The sequence below is a fragment of the Salvelinus sp. IW2-2015 genome, linkage group LG18, assembly GCF_002910315.2.
Source record: "Salvelinus sp. IW2-2015 linkage group LG18, ASM291031v2, whole genome shotgun sequence".
Classification (NCBI taxonomy): Eukaryota; Metazoa; Chordata; class Actinopteri; order Salmoniformes; family Salmonidae; genus Salvelinus; species Salvelinus sp. IW2-2015.
The window spans coordinates 66,360,064-66,366,315 of NC_036858.1; the positions used below are offsets into that span (position 1 = coordinate 66,360,064).

Consider the following 6,252-nt stretch of genomic DNA (forward strand, 5'->3'; position numbering starts at 1 on the left):
TTTTTACTGATCTAGAAAATATCATATACATTACTTTAGGTATGCTTCAATGGCCTTTTTATACATAGTTAAGCATTGTTATATGAGGACCTGATCTCAAACTTGGAACAACGTATGGTAATATTCAGTTACATTTGAAATGTATGTGTTTTTTTCCAGGTGGTGTATACAGTAGTAGTCACACAAAATGGCTTTCTTGAATTTAAAATGGTCAAGGTTCTTCCACCACGTTTCCCCCATCTTCAGACTACATTTTACGGTAATATATGACAAAGTACCGTTTTTTTAAAATTACTATTACAGACTTAGTTTTATAGGCCTATAGTCTGAATATTGATGAATTGACGCCATGAGGCTGAAATGTGGATAAAACCACTTATGTTGCGTAGTAGTAGTTTTTCCTTTCTTTCTCACAGTCATTGACTGAATTGAGGTAGGAGTAGCTGTAGTAGCAGTAACTGTGGTAGTAGCAGTAGTAGTAGTAGCAGTAACTGTGGTAGTGGTAGTAGTAGTAGTAGTAACTGTGGTAGTAGTAGTTTTTCCTTTCTTTCACAGTCATTGACTGAATTCTAGTAGTGGTAGCTGTAGTAGCAGTAACTGTGGTAGTAGTAGCAGTAGTAGTAGTAGCAGTAGTAGTAGTGGTAGTAGCAGTAGTAGTAGTAGTAGTAGCAGTAGTAGTAGTGGTAGTAGTAGTAGTAGTAGCAGCTCCTTTCTTTCTCAGTCATAGACTGAATTGTACACAAATCTACAATCATAACGTCAATCATATATAATTATCAAATAGTAACATCCTAAACTAGAAAAACACCTTTTAATACAAAACAAGGTTTTTTGTTTGGCAGCTTGAGAAAATACAGTCCACCTTTAGAGTTCTCAGGAAGGCATGTCTAAGGCTCTGGGCTATGTGCTGGGCACCATTTTAATCAATCCGTTTTTTAGTGAAGTACGGAACAGGAGAGTCTGATAGCGGCCTGTTTGGTGTCACGGAGACAGAGAGTGTTCAGTTTGTTACCTGGTTGGAGGGAGTCAGTCTGTAAACTAGGAGTTCTGATAGCGGCCTGTTTGGTGTCACGGAGAGAGAGAGTGTTCAGTTTGTTCTCTGCTTGGAGGGAGCCAGTCTGTAAACTAGGAGTTTTTCGGGGATTTAACAAATGTCAGGCAGATCTGCTCCTGTTCTGACATGAGGGCTTCCTGGTAGCTGGTGTACAGTTACGACCGGCCTAGAATGATTCTGCTGCAGGGCTCTCTTCTGGACACTGTCCAACTAAACGGTCAGGGTTTGAGTGAGGTCAGGATGTGACCATGGTATGCCAGGGTGACAGGCAGTGACAGCATACTTCAGAACTGGTCTTACACTGGTATCTTGATAATGTTTACATACTGCTTTACTCATCTCATAGATATATATTCTGTATTTTATTCCACTGTATTTTAGACAATGCCACTCCGACATTACTTACTCGTCCTAATATTTATACATTTCTTAATTCCATTTTTTTTTAACTGTTAATGTGTGTATATTGTTGTGAAATTATTAGATACTTATCCTGTTTGGAGCTAGGAACACTAGCATTTACACTAACAACCACAATAAACATCTGCTACAAAAATGTGTATGGACCAATAACATCTGCTACAAAATGTGTACTGGACCAATACACATCTGCTTAAAATGTGTATGGACCAATAACATTCTGCTTAAAATGTGTATGGACCTAATAACATATCTGCTAAAATGTGTATGTGACCAATAAAATGTGATTTGATACGTAGCCGATGTAAGCTGCCCAGTAGGTCTGCTTTGGTTAAAGGGACCCTGGTCATGACGTCAACCTGGCTGCTCCAGGGCAGGTCCTAATAATATATGGAGTGGATCTGACTTCTTAGGAACACAAACACAAGTTAGATATCACTGTTGGGGCCAGGAAACAAGCATGTTAGAATTTGTTTTTTCATTTACTAGGCAAGTCAGTTAAGAACAAATTCTTATTTACAATGACGGCCCTATACCCTGCCAAACCCGGACGACTCTGGCCGTATCTCCACGTAGTTTCGCGAACCGGCGCGCGTGCTCAGTGGATGTGCTTTCATGTAGTTTACAATGGAAGTTACCTGCTGCAGTGTATCTCAGTTGTTCTGTGCCTCAGCTCTTTTGCCCCCGCCAGTTACTCTCTGTGTATCGTACAGTGCGTCCATACGGCAGAAGGAGAAACATTAATAACTAGAGTGCAGAGCCTGCTCACCATCCCTCCATAGATGGAGTCCCCATTTGTTCTATGTTCATGAAACACTTTGCCAATGCACAGCAGAATACAAAAACAGGCACATCTCCGTAAAAGCCACAAACAACTATAAAAGTACTGATACACATTTACACTAAAACACACTCCGTTATTATATTAGTCCACCATTGCGATCCCTATGGGGAATCTGTTTTTCCCCCCCATCAATATAGCCACTCGGCACACAGCGGAACATCCCTGTGTGCCGTTTTCATGCTGGAATCGTGAACAGAACAATATGTCCTCGCGAATAGAACCCCCCGATATGTACAGGGAACGAAAAAGTCACCGCATGGGCATCTCGGCCTTGACAGCTAAGCGTCCTATTGCAGGAGAAGCGTAAACTGGGAGGTTTTGACTCGTTCAGTCAGTTTCCTCTTGACAGCTAACGTCCATTTGGAGAGCGTTAACTGGGGAGGTTTTGACTCGTTCAGTCAGTTTCCTCTTGACAGCTAACGTCCATTTGGAGAGCGTAAACTGGGGAGGTTTTGACTCGTTCAGTCAGTTTCCTCTTGATTGCTATCGATAACATCAATTATTTGTTTACCAGTGTTCTCTGATAAAAGTATTGATGTGAGTTTCTGTGCCTCTGTCTCCCCACACATTGTTTTCACCATATCAATTGCGGCCGGTAATATCACAGTCTCTGCAATAGTGTGTAGTTTCATAGTGTAGTAGGGCCTAGTCATTCACAGTGAGAATGATTCAATAGTGTGTAGTTTCATAGTGTAGTGGGCCTAGTCATTCACAGTGAGAATGATTCAGTAGTGTGTGGTTTCATAGTGTAGTGGGCCTAGTCATTCACAGTGAGAATGATTCAATAGTGTGTGGTTTCTAGTCATTCACAGTGAGAATGATTCAGTAGTGTGTGGTTTCATAGCGTAGCAGGCCTAGTCATTCACAGTGAGAATGATTCAAGTGCACCGGTCAGGCCTTTTCCCTTTGATCTAAGGGCTCTCTGGTTGGATCTTTTAGATTTGAATCAAGTTCATTTAGATTAAGGTTAACCACATTACAATGATTTTGAGATAATAAAAAAATAAAAAAATATTATATATATATTCAATTTATTTTTTTCTCCGGATTTTGGAAATTCTTTAGCGACCCCATTTTAATATCAGGCGAATATTAGGTAACACTTCATCTTTTAAGTTCCGTTATTCAACCAAGCCTAAGTAAGTAAGCATAGACTTACATTTTGGCGAGCACGAATGACTAGCTCACAATTTTAAACATAACTTTTCATTAATAATGTGTTTAAAAATATTTATTTGATGGTTAAAGTAATTGACCCATTGTCAAACGCACTGTTAAATGATTTAACAATTTAAAGTATTTTATGATGTGAACCTTTTGTGAACCCGTTTTTTGCCGTTGGGATTTGGGCATCAGACTCCAGAGCCCTTTATTGCAAAGTTGGGGGTTGCATTTTGGGGCGGCACGGAGAMGCCGGGCCTCCCGTCCAGTGACCGGCGGAGGAGGCCTCCGCAACGAGCCAATCAGGGTGGTGCAGAGATGGTGTCCAATCAGCAGACGCCGCTGCTGGCTTTATAAACTTCACATAGGCATTTGGAGGCTATACTTCGACTGTGAAAGAAGGAAGCGCCATGGCCAGAACCAAGTAAACCGCTCGCAAATCCACCAGTGACAAAGCACCCAGGAAGCAGTTCGCTACCAGGGCTGCGCGCAAGAGCGCCCCGGCCACCGGCCACCGGCGACGTGAAGAAGCCTCACGGTTACTGGCRCGGCACCGTGGCTCCAGCGCCTGGTGAGAGAAATTGCCCAGGACTTCAAGACCGCCCTGCGCTTCCAGAGTTCTGCCGTGATGGCCCTGCAGGAGGCTAGCGACGCCTACCTGGTCGGCCTGTTCGAGGACACCAACCCGTGCGCCATCCACGCCAACAGGGTGACCATCATGCCCAAGGACATTCAGCTGGCCCGCCGTATTCGCGGAGAGCGCGCTTAAACGATGACCTGATCTCCAAAATCCCCCAAAGGCTCTTAATTAAGAGCCACCTCCCACATTTCCGTCAAAGGCACAATTGTTCCATTTCTACAGATGTATAGTAGGTATGCCTATAGTAGAACAAAGGTTTTACAAAGGAGGGGAAAATACACTAGCAGTAATGAGTGATAGCAGTGATATAGGGAAAAGAGTCCCAATAATAGTGTTGGTATGGAGAGTTGTCACTACGAAGAAAAACATTGCATGCCAACTGACTTTCTAAGTCCCCTATTGCAGTGCTGCTGAGAGACTCATGCAGAGGGGAAAACTTTACCGTGGAGCACGGAGGCCATCTAGTGGTTAAACGCGGGTACTGCCAACGTGTGAGCGCGTCATAGTGGCTCCCTGTTGGTATTTGATCTTCAGCCCAGCGTTTCCCAAACTCGGTCCTCGGGTCCCCAAGTGGTGCACGTTGAGAATCCAATTGCTCTTGGAATGTAACATGCCAGAGTCTGTCAATTACTTTGTGAAAATCGCCATTCCATCATTCCTGTCCCATGTGACCGTTGAAGACGTGTCACAATCCTTGGTGGCAAAAACTCCATGTATTGATCAGATAATTACAACGTAGTTACAACGTGCATTGGCCAAAAAGATGGTGCGTTGGGATGCTAGTGGAAACTTTAACATTCGTAATAAGTATAGTAACAAGCATTCATTGTTACACCCCTGTAATTACAGACAGCAATTACCACTTAACATTCGTAATAAGCATAGTAACAAGCATTCATTGTTACACCCCTGTAATTACAGACAGCAATTACCACTTAACATTCGTAATAAGCATAGTAACAATCATTCATTGTTACACCCCTGTAATTACAGACAGCAATTACCACCAGTTAGATGTTACTATTACAGCGTAACTACGAATTATTGTAATTTATTACAATATTTGTTAGTGTAATTACATATGTAATTGCACTGGACTAAAACAGACATTCAAATGAAGTGCTACCGAATATTGAAAGGAGAGGAAGCTTTCAGAATGAAAAAGGAGGAAGAGGAGGCTGTCACATTGAAAGAAGAGGAGGATGTTATAGTGAAAGGAATAACCTTTTGGAGTGAAAGAGGAAGAGGAGATAGAGGCTGTAACAGTGAAAGAGGAGGAGATAGAAGCTTTCAGAATGAAAAAGGAGGAAGATGACGCRATCACATTGAAAGAAGAAGAGGAGGATGTTATAGTGAAAGAAGAGGAATAACCTTTTGGAGAGGAAGAGGAGGACATCTCAATAAAGGAGAAGGGGGAAGACATTTTGGGAGTAAGAGGAAGAGAGGAAGATTAACACCCCAGTTGTGTCATAAAAACAGGGGCACAAACCTCTGCACTTGTTGAAACTAATGTATTGTTCAGTACGGTAGAACTTTTTAAAGGGTAATCTGTGATTGACATGATTTTGGTAAATGCGTTTTTTTTAAATGCACACACATAAAAAATACATTGACAGTTTACAAAACTGTTATAGTCCAACTAACAACAAATATAATATTACATTACAAATTGAATTAAAAAGGATGTCTTGCCATAGAGAAAAAGACACTGAGTAAGAAGTAGGGAAACATGAGATCTGGTTGTTATTGCAATGATTTACGAACAGAATAAACCACGTAGTGAATATTTGTCTAAACTTCGTTACTCACTCCAGTCAGCAGATGGCGACTTAAAGTCTTTCAGTTGATTGCCTCTTGCAGTGAGCGTATAATTAGTGGCGACGGGACGCTTCTTCAACAGCGACAAGGGCTATTGATTCAACCATCTCGCTAGCCAACAATAAAACCCCCTAATATTGAATCTTTTCTTTTTTTGATTATATTGCATCTCATGTTTTAAACAACAATTCTGTTGAGTATTCTACTGTTGTTAAAGGTAACATAAGTTCCATTGTTACATTTGACATGTGTTTATAGCGTATATTTCTGCCTACCTAGCAATAGGCCTAGTCGCTACTGAACATCCAACCCCTG

The 6,252-nt window shown here is 41.6% G+C and overlaps 1 pseudogene; it reads left to right on the forward strand.

Annotated features, from left to right (window-relative positions):
• Positions 1 to 3,889: 3,889 nt before the first annotated feature.
• Positions 3,890 to 5,550, forward strand: LOC111978465 (histone H3, embryonic-like; annotated as a pseudogene).
• Positions 5,551 to 6,252: the final 702 nt, after the last annotated feature.